Below are 14,946 nucleotides of genomic sequence, written 5' to 3'. Positions count from 1 at the left end.
TCTATTTATCAAAGTTTTTGGCTATTCCTCTGACACTACCATAGTAATTTCAGGACTAACTTGTCAACTCCTGCAAAAAATCTGGCTGGGCTTTGGTAGGGATTGCACTGAGTTTGTCGATGAGTTTGGGAAATATTGCTATCTTAATATTAAATCTTGTCATTCGCAAGCATAGCATGTTTTTCCATTTATTTAAGTGTTCTTTACTTTATTTTAACAATATTCTGCATTTTTTGGTTCACTTTTCTTGCACTTCTCTTGTTTTTGTTTTTGTTTTTTTTCTTTTTTATTATACTTTAATTCTAGGGTACATGTGCACAACATGCAGGTTTGTTACATATGTATACATGTGCCATGTTGGTGTGCTGCACCCATCAACTCATCATTTACATTAGTTATATCTCCTAATGCTACCCTTCCCCCCTCCCCCCACCCCACAACAGGCCCCGGTGTGTGATGTTCCCCTTCCCGTGTCCAAGTGTTCTCATTGTTCAATTCCCACCTATGAGTGAGAACATGCGGTGTTTGGTTTTCTGTTCTTGTGATAGTTTGCTGAGAATGATGGTTTCCAGCTGCATCCATGTCCCTACAAAGGACATGAACTCATCCTTTTCTGTGGCTGCATCGTATTCCATGGCGTATATGTGCCGCACTTCTCTTTTTAATTTATTCCTAAGGACTTTTTCTTTTGATTCTATTGTAATGAAATTATTTCTTAATTTATCTTTTGAATGCTTATTATGAGTATATAAAATTATAAGAGGTTTTTTACAAGTTTATCTTGCATTTTGTAACCATGATGAACTTGTTTTTGAGCTCTCATAGTTTCTTGTAAACTCTTTTGAATTTTCTATATAAGAGATCATGTCATTTTAATAGAGATAGTTTTAATTCTTCCTTTCAAACTTGGGCACCTTCTAACTATTTTTCTTACTTAATTATTCTGGCTAGAACCTACAGTACAATCTTGAATACAAATGTTACAAGCACACACCCTTGTCTTGTTTTGAATTTAGGGGGAAAGCTTTCCATTATTCATCATTATATATGATGTTGGCTGCACATTTTATGTAAATGTCCTTTATCAGGTTGGAGAAATTCTTCCTACTTCCTACTTACTCAGTTGTTTTTCTTCATGAAAAGATGTTGAATTTTGTCAAACACTTTTTTGCCTTTACTGTAGTAATCATATATTTCCTCCTCCCTTTTATCTGTTCATAACTTCTATTAAAGTGATTGCTTTTTGCATGTGGAATGATTACGTAGGCTTGAGATAAATCCCACTTGGTTGTGTTGTATAATCCTTTTTATATGTTGGTGAAATCAGTTTCACCAACATATGAAAACATAATATTTTCACCAACATAGTATTTTTTGAGGAATTTTGCATGTATAGTCATAAGAGATATTTGTCTATCATTTACTTTTTATGTCTTTGTTTTTGTATCAGTGTAATTCTAGCTTTAAAGAATGAGTTGCAAATATAACTTTCTATTCTATTTTCTGAAAGAATTTGCGAAGGATTGGTATTAATTTTTAATTAGATATTTGGTATAGTACCACAGGGAAGCCCTTCTGTTTTTACTTTGTGGGAGTGTTTTGATTACTAATTCATTCTCTTAATTGTTAGAGATCTATCTAAATTTTCTATTCTTCTTGAGTCAGTTGTCATAGTTCATGTCTCTAGAAATTTTTCTACTAATTTATCTCTAATAACTAATGCTGCAGCATATCTTTTTATTATTTTATTGGCCATTTGTATAAGTCTTTTGATGTCTACTCAAACCCTTTGTCATTAAACAAAGTAAATTATTTGTCTTTTTACTGTTGACATATAAATGTTGTTTATATTTTCTTGATACTAAGCCCTTACATATATATGGTAAAATGGGTCTGGATTTTCAAAATGTCTCTGGTGTTTTGCCAGCATGGAATGTTCATTTACTGACTCTCTCCAGAGTTCCTGGCTTCCAGCCACAGGGTTGGTTTCCTCTCTGAAGGCTCCTCTCTTGCATTCCCCTTCCTTACAAATAGTGTTCATAGCCAAGCACTTCTCAAAAAAGTTCATTCTGGAGAGCTGTAGGCATGGGGGTGGATATGAGGTTTCATCCCCATTGCCCTGAGGTGACCAGAGAATAGGCTGCCCAGATTTTGATTCCACATAAGAAGGAGTGTCTAACTCTGGAACTCGTGGACTGCCTTTTTGCAATAACTTCCCCACTACCAGGTGGAGTACCGAGAATCAAGCCAATCTTGAATATCCTCTCTCCTGGAAATCTGCAGAGCAGTTCTGGTTGAGAACAGAGTGCACTCAAGGTGACATGCTTGGGGCCACACAGTGGGATGGGAGAGTGGCTGTGATATCAGTGATGAGTCCTGAGCTTGTAGTCAGGAGTCCAGACCCTGTGCTTGATTAGCTGTATGAAATTTCACAGCTTGCCTAATACCTCTGAGGTTTGGATTTCACAGCCATTAAATGGGTTGAATACCCAGAAACCTGACTACCTTGAGGTGGTCATGGGGTCAGACCTGCAGCTCCAGCCTTGGAGGTGTTCTGTTTGGGCAGCCATCAGGGGAGACTACTCGAGGAGGAGCCAGTGCCTTGGGGTTAAGAAGATGGTGCTCCTCCCTCAGGGTAATGGGAGGGGGAGTTCTTAAATGCCCTGGGGTATTCAGGTCTGGAGTGAAGAGGACACGACCTAAGCCTCAGCAGGTGGTGGTGAGTTTCAGGCTGCTGAGGCTGTGGCAGAGGGAGTGTGAACTTCTCTGCCCCAACCTTTGAAATGCCAGGAGCACAGTTGACACAGACTGAAAGGGAAACTCTTAGTTGTGATGCAGCCAAGAGCCTGTCAGCTTCTGTAGGGGGTTCTCCTTACCCTGAGTGTACAGAGAGGTGATGACCACTAGTGGGAGCTGAGAAACCATATAGCCACCTGCAACAAGTAAATGCTGATATTTGCGTTGAAGATGTGGGGAGTTACCAATCTCTACAGGAGATTTGTTCTTTTGCTTACAGCTTCTTACTTAGGCAACTGAGAGGTAAAGTTTTTGAAAAATGGAAAAAGAAATTTAACTTACTATATGAGGTAGGGACAAAGGAAAGTCACCAAGTTCCGGAAGGGCATAGCCCAGCCTTGCTGTAAGAGGGTGACATCTGTGCCTGACGATAGGCTGACACTGGTGACCAGGGCCACCTGGGGCAGAGCTGTGAACTCAGGGAAGCAGGTAAGTGTCAGGGGAGGGTGTGAGAAAACAGCAAACTGGCTGTGCCTGAGAGAAGGGGACCTGTCTAATACACTGCCAGGAACATCACAGAATGAGGTTGTACCTTTATCTCTTCCGCAATTACTTATCAACCATGTGCAGTACTGTAAGGGCTGGGAGGGGATGAAAAAGCTGAATGGCTTTCTCTAGACTGGCGGGCTGTCTCCCCAGTAGTAACTTGCTGGCCCTGCCCTTGAAGTGCGGAAGAGTGTAAAGGGTTCCTTGATCAAGCTTGTCCTCTTTTCTTACCTCTTCCCCTCTTCTATTTCCGCTGCAGCTGAACAGGCCATCAGGCAGCCTGCCATGGGGCCCTGCTCCAAGAACCGGTCCTTCTGCCGGGCAACTATGCTCCTGGTATTCATCAGCCTCCTCCTCAGTGAGTGGCAGGGTTCTTGGGAAGGGAGGGCAATTGCATGGGGCTGGGCTAGCTGGGCCCTGACCACTGGGTGGGCTGTTCCGGTTCTGATGTCTTTGGGCAACAAAAAGAGAAAAAGACTCTGTTATGATTAACAAATGCAACATATTTGATTGGAGTCCCAGGATGGAAGGAATGAATTGTGTTTTTGGTGGTGAGGAGGATGGGACCCTGAGCCAGGGCTGCCTTGGCTACATTAAGGGAAACTTCACCCACTGTCTGGGCTCAGGGCTGAGCTCTAAGCAAATCATCAAAAAGGAGAGGGCCCTTGAAAGTCTCAACCTTAAAATTGTTTTTGGAGTTTGTTTAGTGTTCATTTTAAATGTTAAAAAGAACTTATATTAGGGTAAAATGTGTCTATAGTGGGGACACTTCACATCCCTGTGAGTTGCCTTTCCTCCACTCGGAAATGCTGCTCAGACCCTCAGATGAAACCATGTTTATCACAGCACTGTTCTAGGAAAAACCCTGGAAAGAAACAGGAGGGGCCCATCAATTCAGGAACAATTGAACAAGCTGAGGAGTATCTGTTCCATGGCATATGATAGAAGCTTACAAAAGCAAATGTTCTAGTTATCTGAAAGGAATGTTCAGCTTCCATGAGGTAAGATGCATAGATTCCCATCACCAAGATTCAGGAACCTGAATACAATGCAATCTTCATTTTATAAAAGGAAACACAGCCATCAAAATTTAAGTGTTTATACACCTATATGTTTCTAAGACTACGCTAAAAATGTGGAGGGAATCAGTAGATTGCTAACATGGGCTACAGGAGGGCATAAAATTGGGAAGGAAAACATGGAGAGTGAGAAAGAGAACACAGAATGTTAAGCAAAAAGTGAACTGAAAGAAAGACTATCCTAATCTAAGCTGTATATCACATTTGCTATTTTATGAACAATGCTATGTTTGCATTTATAATAAAATTATATCCCAGCCACTAACTGAACTAACTTACAGGACCAAATCTAATGGTTAGAGAGCACTTATAAAACAGGAGTTCTTGAAGGAACGATAAGCTTTGCAATAGCAAGAAGTTAGATCCCAGTTCTTTCAACAGCAAAATGTAGGCTTTCTCCAATTCTACAACGTTGTTTATCTGGAAGTGTGTCTAACTGTGTAGAGTTTTCTTATAGGCACTGGGGTTAGAAGATTGCTTAACAAAGAAAAAGAAGGAAGGAAGGATGAAATGAAGGATGGGAGAAGGAGAAGGAAGAAGTAAAGACAGAGAGAGAAAGAAAGAAGGAAACAACTTAGAATTTCTCTCATTTTAGGGGTAAGAGATCTGTGTTCAGACAAGGAAAGTGATTCTCTCAGGGAACCACTGGGAAGGAATGAAATTGAAATTGGTTGTTCCATCAGGCCTGACCTCTGTGGTACTGAATGAGACAAGCCCCCTTGCAGTGAAGTTTGGTCAGAGGCTGTCTGTGGAAGGAACATCACTGTGAAATTGCTCTGTGTCCTCTTAGGAATCCTGAAGCTCCAGAGTTGGATACATTTTTTCTGTGGTTTCTGGATTATCCCTGTTCTAGCTCACCCTTGACCTAGGGAGAGGGATGGGTGGTGAAGCAGTGATGATGAAGGTGGGGATGAGATATTTGTCCTAATCATTCTTAAACTTTTACACCCTTCCTGAACATGTGTTTAAATGGGAAAATGTGGAAGGGAAGGAAGGAGCCTGAGGGTGATTCAGTTCACATGTAATTTCCCAGAGACACAGGCAGCTGCAGGTGAGGGTGGTCCTCAACTTTTGGGTACCTCTTAAGGGAGGAGACCACCCCTCATATTGTCTTATGCCCAATTTCTGCCTCCAAAGAAAGAAGAAGTAAAAACTAAAAGTCAGAAATGAAATCCACAGGCAGACAGCCCGGCACCGCACCCTGGGCCTGGTAGTTAAAGATCGACCCCTGACATAACTGATTCTGTTATCTATAGATTACAGACATTGTATAGGAATGCACTGTGAAAACCTCTATCTTGTTTTGTTCCGATCCAATTACTGGTGCATGCAGCCACTAGTCGCGTACCCCCTGCTTGCTCAATCAATCACGACCCTCTCACTTGCACTTCCTTAGAGTTGTGAGCCTTTAAAAGGGACAGGAATAGCTCACTCTGGGAGCTTGGCTCTTGAGACTGAAATCTTGCCGATGCCCCTGGCCGAATAAACCCCTTCCTTCTGTAACTCGGTGTCTGAGGAGTTTTGTCTGCCGCTCGTCCTGCTACACTCTGACCATAACAATAACAGCACTTACTGAATGCCCACCCCAGGTCTGCCAGCAGGGAGCTGGAGGAGAAAGGGTCTGTGCATTAGGGGCTCCAGACAGAGACATGAGACAATGGAGATGGCACCAAGAAGTGCAGTTTGGGCATCAAACATGAATTGTTGGTTTGTGAGTGTGCTGATGGGGGCTATGTCAGACAAATGAGCAATCTTTTATGTTGTTTACAGACCTTGAAATTTTATACAATTTAAATGAATGTTTAGCTCCACCTTATAAATGACCAACCACTCCCTGGCTTGTTCTCTCTACTTCAGGATTAGCATCTCTGTAGATCAGAGAGATCCTGCTGCCTTCCTTCCCTCTCTGAGTCTTCCCTCATCTTCCTCCTGGCTGTGCTCACCATCCCACTTCTGGGGCAGATCCTTCCTAGCAGCCTGAGAGCTGAGCCTCCTCTCTCCCTGGTTCCCTCATCCAGGAAGTGAGCTTGTCCAGGCTGGCTGTTTAACTCTCTGTCAGCCAGAAGTCCCTGCTCTGCACTGCCACGGAAATTACCTGCTTCCCCTTTTAAGGAGAGGGTAATTGAGGTGGAGGCCATGGCAGCTTTTCAGTCCTGGTGGGCTCAGACGACAGTGCAGCTGAGCTCTGGGGAGGGCAGGTGAGAGTGGAGGAGCTCACAGGCAGTATCCTGCAGGGGAGGCCTTGGGCTGGGGGGGAAAGTGGGCTCCAGGTCTGGCTTTGCCCTGCGTGACCCAGGACAAGTCTACCCCCTAGAGAGCCCCTCCTCTGTTAAAGCAGGAGCTTGGGCAGAATCACCCCTAAGTCCCCTCTCATCAGTGAGGCTCTGGGAGTTGGTGACTCCTGTGACCCTATCAAGGTCTCTGCTCTGTCTCCCCATCCTGTCTTGTCCTAGCCTGTGGCCTGACAGGCACTGACAGCCAGTGAGCCTGTTTCAAGTTTCTTCAGAGAGAAGGCCCTGGGTGTCCCTGTGGCCACTTCCTCAGCCCTTGATGGAGGAAGGGACTATTCCTCTCTCAGCCCCCTCCACCTGAGCCTCTGCTTTCTCTGCCTCTGCTCCTGAGAGGAGTGTCAGGGGCCTTTGCCCTCAGGCCACCTGCTGAAAGACATTGTATTAGTCTGTCCTCTAACTGCTATAAGGAACTACCTGAGACTAGGTAGTTTATAAAGTAGAGAGGTTTAACTGACGTTCAGATTCTGCAGTCTGTACAGGAAGCATGGCTGGGGAGGCCTCAGGAAACTTACAATCATACCAGAAGGCGAAGAGGAAGCAGGCACTTTTTACATGGCCAAAGAAGGGGGAAGAGATAGCAGAGGAGGTGCCACAAACTTTTAAACCACCAGATCCTGTGAGAACTCACTCACTATCATGGGAACAGCAAGTGGGAAGTCCGCCCCCATGATCTAATCACCTCCCACCAGACCCCTCCTCCAACATTGGGAATTATATTTTGACATGAGTTTTGGGTGGGAACACAAATCCAAATCATATCAGACATCCACCCCCTTCCCACAGTGTATAGAAATGTGGTCTGTACACTGCAATCAGAAAGGCCTTGTGCAGCTGTGGCATTTAGAAGCTGCTAATAAAAGCCTCAGCCAGACATTTTCCTATCTGCTTTGCAGAAAAGACTTGCTTATTTCTCAATGATCCCTCTTTCAGTGCTGGCAAGGGGAAAGACAAACATTAATTTGATCAGTATTATCCAAGAAAATGCCTTAGGAAGGTCCCTCTGAGGAATCTGAAATGTTGTCCCTCTAGCTAGTCCATTTGTCTTATTTCCCCCATTCAGAAAGGGGACCGTATTTTTGAGCCCTATATTCAATAGAGCACTTATGTTTTGTGTCCATTGTTGTGCCAATAATTGTGTATTTAACCACGCAATTAACTCTGAAAGGGAGGGATGGGATACTTACTCATTGATTAATAAGGGAACTAATAGGATGTTATAACCCGTTCAAAGGGAGCATCAAATATACTTCTGTTGGCCAGCAGGAATGCTGAAATGAATTTACCAATAGATGCCCTGAGATCACAAGGTCTGTGATATTTGTGGGTACACAGATGACTGCCTGGAGGATACACACTATTTAAAGTGCTTTCCTTTGGGATAAGCCACATTTTGAATTGAAGCAACTCTGCACCCTGTATAATTTTCAATGTAACATATAACACTTTTATGTTATAAACAACCTACTAAAGAAAGGGGAAAATGGGTAAACCAAATACAATTAATAATATAATTTTTTTAGCTCACACTTGAAATCAAAAGTGATCTCTCTTTTCTTCAAAATTTTTTTGTTGTTTGTAGAAATGGGATCTCACTATATTTCCCAGGCTGGTCTTGAACTCCTGACCTTAAGCCATCCTCTGGCCTGTGGCTCCCAAAGTATCGGGATTATGGGTGGTGTGAGCTGTTGCACCCAGACCTTCCAGCCATCTTTACCACTCTCCTCACCACAAAGATATTCTTTGCTCCTTGGTAATATGGGAATTGATGATGGTCTGTGTGGACACAGCAATGAACTTCCTTTTAAACTCAAGGCTTTGGTAAACAAGAAGGTCTTGAGTGGAGCTTGACACTCTGCAGCCACTTATGGGATTTAATCCAGAAAGATTTAACCATCTAGGACTCATCCTTGGACCCAGGAGACGACCCCTGAGAGGGGCGGCTGCTGCGGAGAAATGGATACCAGCCTGGAAGCTGGGAACATCTGGTTCTGATTCCAGGTGGGCTTGGTGAAGTAATACTCATCATGACATAGAGAGCAGCTCATGTTAATAGGACAATTACTGAACACTGTACTGCAACATTTTCACTATTTAAACCCAAAGAAGATTTCAATGAAGTAAGCATTTTCATTGTTTTCATATCACATATGAGAGAGCTGAAGTCAGAGAGGTTAAATAGCTGCTCTAGTTCACACAGCCAGAAAATAAAGGACCTGGACTTAATTCTCACAGGCTCTGAAGTCCAAACTTTTCACCACTCTGTGAAACCAGAGTCGTGTCACAGACAGGTGACACCAGCCAACTATGTCACTTAGTTGACTCTAAAATAAATTTCAGATGTATCTAAGAGTAAACATAAAATTTAAAACCATATATGTACTTAAAGAAACCAAGAAAGAATTAAAAACCTACTTTTGAATTGCGGACTATCTTTTAAAGCAAGATACAAAAAGAATAAGTCATAAAAATGGATACATTGGACTTCTGTAGGTAAATTTGAAAAATAAACTAAAAAAATTGTGTTATGTTAGAAAAAAAGCTAATTTTCTTAAAATAAGTGTAACTCCTATAAACTAGCAGAAAGAAAACCCCAATGGATAAAGCACATTAGCTAATAGTTCATAGTTCACAAAAAAGGCAGTAAGCATGACTTAGTGATCTAAAATGACAATGATGAGTATCATTTACAGAAGAAATACTCATTCATACAATAAGGAGATATTTTCTCCTATCAACTTGACAAAGGGCGAAAAGTTTGATCACTATGTATTGGTGAGAAACCTAAATATTATTAGTAGGAATATAGATAAGAACACTCTTTGGAGGTAATAACATCAATCAAAAGTTTAGGTATGTTTGCCTTTGATCCACTAAACCCACCCTAATCATTTTGCCCAATATATACACACTGACATGTGCAAAGAAACAAATACAAGGGTATTCATTGCAACACCGTTTGTGGTGTCAAGCAACAACTTAAATATCAGAAGCAGAAGAGCTTTAGAGCCCCACAAGGAACAGTATGCAGACAGGACACGGGACACATCCAGGTGTAGAGATCCCAAGTGGGATCCAACAAGTGTTGCTTTGAGAAAAGGCAAAGAACAGGATAGTCACGTAGCATGTTTTGTGTATGTGGAGATTCACATGTGTGCACGTCAGTGCATAAACTATCTCTGCATGGTAGCACAAGACACTGATAGTAGTGCCTGCCTCTAGGAACCAGAACCAGGTAATGGGAGTCAGAGACAGGAGAAAGACTTCAATTTCAATCTCCTTAATTTCCCCCTCCTTTAAAATTTAAAAAAAAAAATTAATGTATAATCTGATTAAAATCAAAAAATTTTTTTAAAAACTCTTGGTATTGCTAAAATGCAGTCTCTTCAGCCTTTTTCATGGGGATAATAATCTGTAACCTCCAACCTTGAAGTGTCCTGAGAATCATCAGAAATTCAGTATCTGAAGGAGCTGCTGAGATGTAGGGACTGGGAATGACATTCGTGGAAGATGGGCAACCTCTTTCCCAGACAGGGAAAGCAATGGGTGAAATTCACCTGCAGTAACTGTGGCAATCCATGGCAGTTGGGCCCTGATAATAGTAATAATCATAGCAGCGAAACACTACTGTTGAGTGCTTTTTTAAAAATATATCATCTGTATTAATGCTTGTAGGAGACCATGAATACTTGCAATTATTATCTCTATTGTTCATCTGTGGGAACTCAAGGGCTAGATAGTTTAACAATTTGCTAAAGATCACTCAGCTAGTAAATACGGTGGATCTGGGATTGAATCAAGGTCTGTCTCATTCCAGAGCTTGCGCCTCATGTGATTTGCTGGCCAAGGGCCCAGCCCTGACTCTCCAGGAATCCCTGAAAGGGTCAGCCTCTAATCTTTGGGTGCCACCTGTCTCAGTTCATTTGTGTTGCTATAAAGGAATACCTGAGGCTGGGTAATTTGTAGAGAGAAGAGGTTTGTTTGACTCATGTTTCTGCAGGCTGTACAAGAAGCGTGGCATCAGCATCTGCTTCTGGTGATGGCCTCAGAAAGTTTCCACTTACGGTGGAAGGTGAAGGGCAGCAGACATCACATGGCAAGAGAGGGAGCAAGAGAGACAGGAGGTTGCTGCCAGGCTGTTTCTCACAATCAGTTCTCCCGAGAACAAATAGAGCAAGAACTCACTCATTACCACAAAGATGGCACCAAGACATTAGTTAGGGATCCACCCCCATGACTGAAACACCTCCCACCAGGGCCCACCTCCAACACTGGGGATCTAATTTCAACATGTGATTTAGAGGGAACAAACAGCTCAACGATATCACCACTTTACCTGAGTTCCTGCATTAGATTCCCAGGACTGTCAGATAACAAGAACTGAGTGGCTGAAACAACGCAAATTTATTGTTACACAGTTCTGGAGACCAGAAGCCCAAAATCAAGGTGTTGACAGGGCCACGCTACCTTTGAAATCTGCAGGGGTATATTGGTCAGCTATGGATACGATAATAAAATGTTATAAACTGGATGGCTTAAGCAACAGAGCCTTATTTTCTCCCAGCTCTAGAGACTGGAAATTCAAGATCAAGGCTGTGGCCACTTAAATTTCTGGTGAGTGCTCTCTTCCAGTTTTGCAGAAGGCTGTCTTCTATGTCCTCACATGGCCTTTCTCAGAACATATGCATAGGAAAACTCGCTTGCTCTTTGACATCTCTTCTTATAAGGACACTAATACTATTGGGTCGTGGCCCCACCCTTATTAACTCATTAAGCCTTACTTCATTAGAGGCCTCATCTCCAAATACAGTCACACTGGCTGTCAAGGCTTCAACATATGAATTTGGGGGTAACATAAATATTCATTCCATAACAAGAGAAACCTGTCCTTGCCCTTTCTTAGCTTCTGGCGTTTGCTGGCAATCGATGGTGTTCCTTGTCTTGTAGCTGCATCAGTCCAGTCCTCCATCTACACACACCTTCTCTCCATGTTTCTTCCCATTGTCTTCCCTGTCTGCATTTCAGTGTCTATGCTAAATTCCCTCTTTTTATAAGGACATCAGTCATACTAAATTAGAGACCACCCTCATGACCTCATCTTAAATGGACTGTATCTGCAAAGATCCGATTTCCAAATAAAGTTGCCTTCTGAGGTGCTGGGTTTAGGACTTCATCATATCTTTTCTGGGGGACACAATTTAACCCATGCAGTCCCTCTCTCTCTCCCTCAAGGACATGCCTTCCAGACCAGGGGACACTAGAGTCTAATAAATATGTCTGTAACATCACCTTCCATGTATCCTGGGGTGCCCATCTGGAAACTAAATTTGTTTTTCTTCTTTGTTTATAAATTTTGACAGCTGAATCTTTAGATAAATGACCAAAGAAAATTACCCTCAAAGAAGTCTTTCAAAACATTTCCCCAAGTGTTCTCCCTTGGTTATGAAAGTACAGTATGAACAGGTCACATTTTGGGGAAAGAGAAACTAGACCTTTAGGATCTTAAGACACTTCCTTCCTGTGGGGTACTTTCCTGTGGGGAGTATAGGTGTGGGGATGTCACTGTATAGATGTTGGGTGCAGTGTGGGAGCTCACTGTTGGAGAGGGCAGTGGTCCAAGGTTCTGGGTCTGTGAGGTGGCTGTCCTGGAAAGAGGCCATGTGTGAGTTGAAAGTGGCTCTCTCCCATGGTCCCTGCATCTTTGGCCTCTTTGGGCCACTTCCCACTATCAGGGAAGGACCCTGGGACATGGAAGGCCAGATGGCCTTTTCCCTGAAGCTTCAATATCATGGCCAACACCTCCCTTCAGAAATATTTGATCCTCGGATGGTCATCTTCCTACGAAGGGAGAGTTAATGAGGGTCCTGAGCAAGTTCAGTTCACCTGTTTGCTCTCTGGCCCTCTACCTGCACCTGGTCACAGAGGTGCATCTACTCCCATAATGGGGGTTCAAGATCTAGTGGAAATGACTGCCCCAATCCTTGGCTGTCTCACCCCAGTCTCTCTCATCCCCTCCTCCTTGGGACAGTCTTGAGCCCTGTGAATGGCTTTAACTTGGAAGGGCTAGGCCACTTTGGTTGACGGTCACCCTCACTTAGTTTGGATTTGTGAACAGCGAACCTGATTCAGAGAAGGTGCAATTGCCAATCACAGCAGTGTCCCAGCACTCACTGCAATTAGAAAAGTGGAAATTTGTCTGACTTCTGTCCATGTGGCAAGATCCACCAGGAGCAGCCTCTACTTAGTGGGTATCACTGGTCTCCATTCCCCAGCCAGCATATTACTCCAGGACAGGTTAAGCTGGACTCTTCCTCATTGAGACTCAAAGAACCCTGAAATATTCAGCATCTCGTGGGTACATAAAGGAAGGGGGCGGAGCTAGGAGAAGGAGAGAGTGCATTTCTAACCCTTTCTGCTACTGACAAGCGGGCACTGTGTCTGGGGACCCATTGGACCGTGGCCTTTGTGCTCTGGCTTGTTTAGAGGCTCTGGCAGCACAGCCTCATCTGGCTCTCCTCCACAACCTTTTGTGGGCCAGGTCAGATGTCTGTGCTGTGCCCCAGAATGCTCTGTGGAGAGCATAGGCCCCCTCTTGAACTGGGTGACAGAGGAGTGTGAGATGTGGGAGGAGGACTGCGGAGGAGCTGGAGGTGATAAGAGGAGGCTGGTGGCTGAACACTTGCTGCCTCTCCTGTATGGTCCTAGGCAGAACTGGACAGGGCACAGCACTTGGTTTGGGTTTTTGTCCTCTCCAAATCTCATGTGGAAATGTGATTTCCATGGTTGATGGGAGAGCTGGTGAAAGGTGATTGGATCGTGGGGGCAGGTCTCTTGTAAATGGTTTGGCGTAATTCCCTTGGTGCTCGGTGGGTTCTTGCTCAGTTAGTTTACAGGAGATCTGCTTGTTTAAAAGTGTGTGGCACCTCCCCCTTATCTCTTGCGCTTGCACCCCTTCACCTTTGATGATAACTGTGAGATTCCTGAGGCTCCCACCAGGAGCACATGCTGGCTCTCCACTTCCTGTACAGCCTGCAGAGCCCAGAGCCATTTCAATCTTTTCTTTATAAATTACCTAGCCTTAGATGTTTCTTTACAGCAATGCAGAAATGGACTGACAAACCCACTAACCCTGTGACATGGATCCTGAAGGCCTGTAGCCCTGGTGCTAAGGGATGCTGAGCCTTGGGTGCGGTCTAGTCCCTTAAGGGAGCTGAAGGAAGGGAGTGGAGCCCTAGCCCAGATGAGGGGCCTGGTGAACTGAGTTAGTGAATAACTGGAAACAGAAATATTTGAAATACTTCCACATCTGAGGATTTGCATGAGCTACGCTCTGCTTGCAGTGAGAGCCAGGGATGGGTGTAAGGACAGCAGCAAGGTACTGGCTGGAAATAGGGAGAAATTTATACATTAGACAGAGCACCGGGCACCCTGCAACTTAGCAGGAAACCCAGGTGGACCTGAGCTGCTTTAAGGAGGAGACGGTTCTTCCTTCAAGATCAAGGATGTCCTGTGGCAGTTTCCCAGATCCAGATTGGCCCCACCCTGGTCCCCAGGAAGAACAGAGGTCTCTCAGTTCATTGTGGCTGTGCCTGGTGGGCAAGGAAGGGCTCAGGAGGAGGCAGACTGAGATGGCTGTGGCCACTGGTCAGGGCTGTGTGGGAGACAGTGACTGAGGGAGACTGACCAGGGGCCTCATGGGCACTGCGTAGGGAAGTGTTTTCTTGGTGTCAGGGACACAGCACAAGCAAACAGTCCATCTGCTCCCCCACACTTTCAGTCCCTAGAAGTTAGGGTCTCCTGACTAGTTCTGTCCAGAAAATATGGGCACAGATGACATCACTTCTGGACAGTGCAGAGAACGCCTCACAGGTACCTCTCTTGTCTCCTCCCTTCTCTACCGTGGGGGCTGAGGATGCTGTGAGGAGGGTGTGGGTTCCATATGGAGCTGTTACAAGGTGTGGAGCCTCCATCCATGCATGACATGACCCTTCTCTCACTATCCCTTGCAGGACATGTAGTGTGAGTAATATACAAATTCCCCTTGTTCTAAGTCCCTGACTTTTGTTAATTGTTGCCACAGGACAACCTGTCTAATTCACTTCCATCCTATCCTGCTCTACCTTATCCTGACTAATTCCCTTCCTAGAAGGAAAGGCAAAGGAAAGCAACCTTCATCTTTGCCTGAGTTATGTATTGTTGTGTGAGCTTTTACCCTAGAACTTAGTTCCTTAACACAACATGGGGCATTGTGTCACAGTTTATGGAGGTCAGAATCCAAGTGTGGTTCAGCTGAATAC

The 14,946-nt window shown here is 44.1% G+C and overlaps 1 long non-coding RNA gene across 1 annotated transcript; it reads left to right on the top strand.

The window, feature by feature from the left end:
- Nucleotides 1-3,225: 3,225 nt before the first annotated feature.
- LOC117089928 lies at nucleotides 3,226-4,278 on the top strand. Its single transcript, XR_004439805.1, has 3 exons — nucleotides 3,226-3,321; nucleotides 3,542-3,640; nucleotides 4,129-4,278. It is a non-coding gene; the product is annotated as an uncharacterized LOC117089928 (long non-coding RNA).
- Nucleotides 4,279-14,946: the final 10,668 nt, after the last annotated feature.

Source organism: Trachypithecus francoisi, unplaced genomic scaffold (assembly GCF_009764315.1).
Source record: "Trachypithecus francoisi isolate TF-2019V2 unplaced genomic scaffold, Tfra_2.0 Contig00923, whole genome shotgun sequence".
NCBI lineage: Eukaryota > Metazoa > Chordata > Mammalia > Primates > Cercopithecidae > Trachypithecus > Trachypithecus francoisi.
This window is presented reverse-complemented; position numbering and strand designations above follow the sequence as displayed.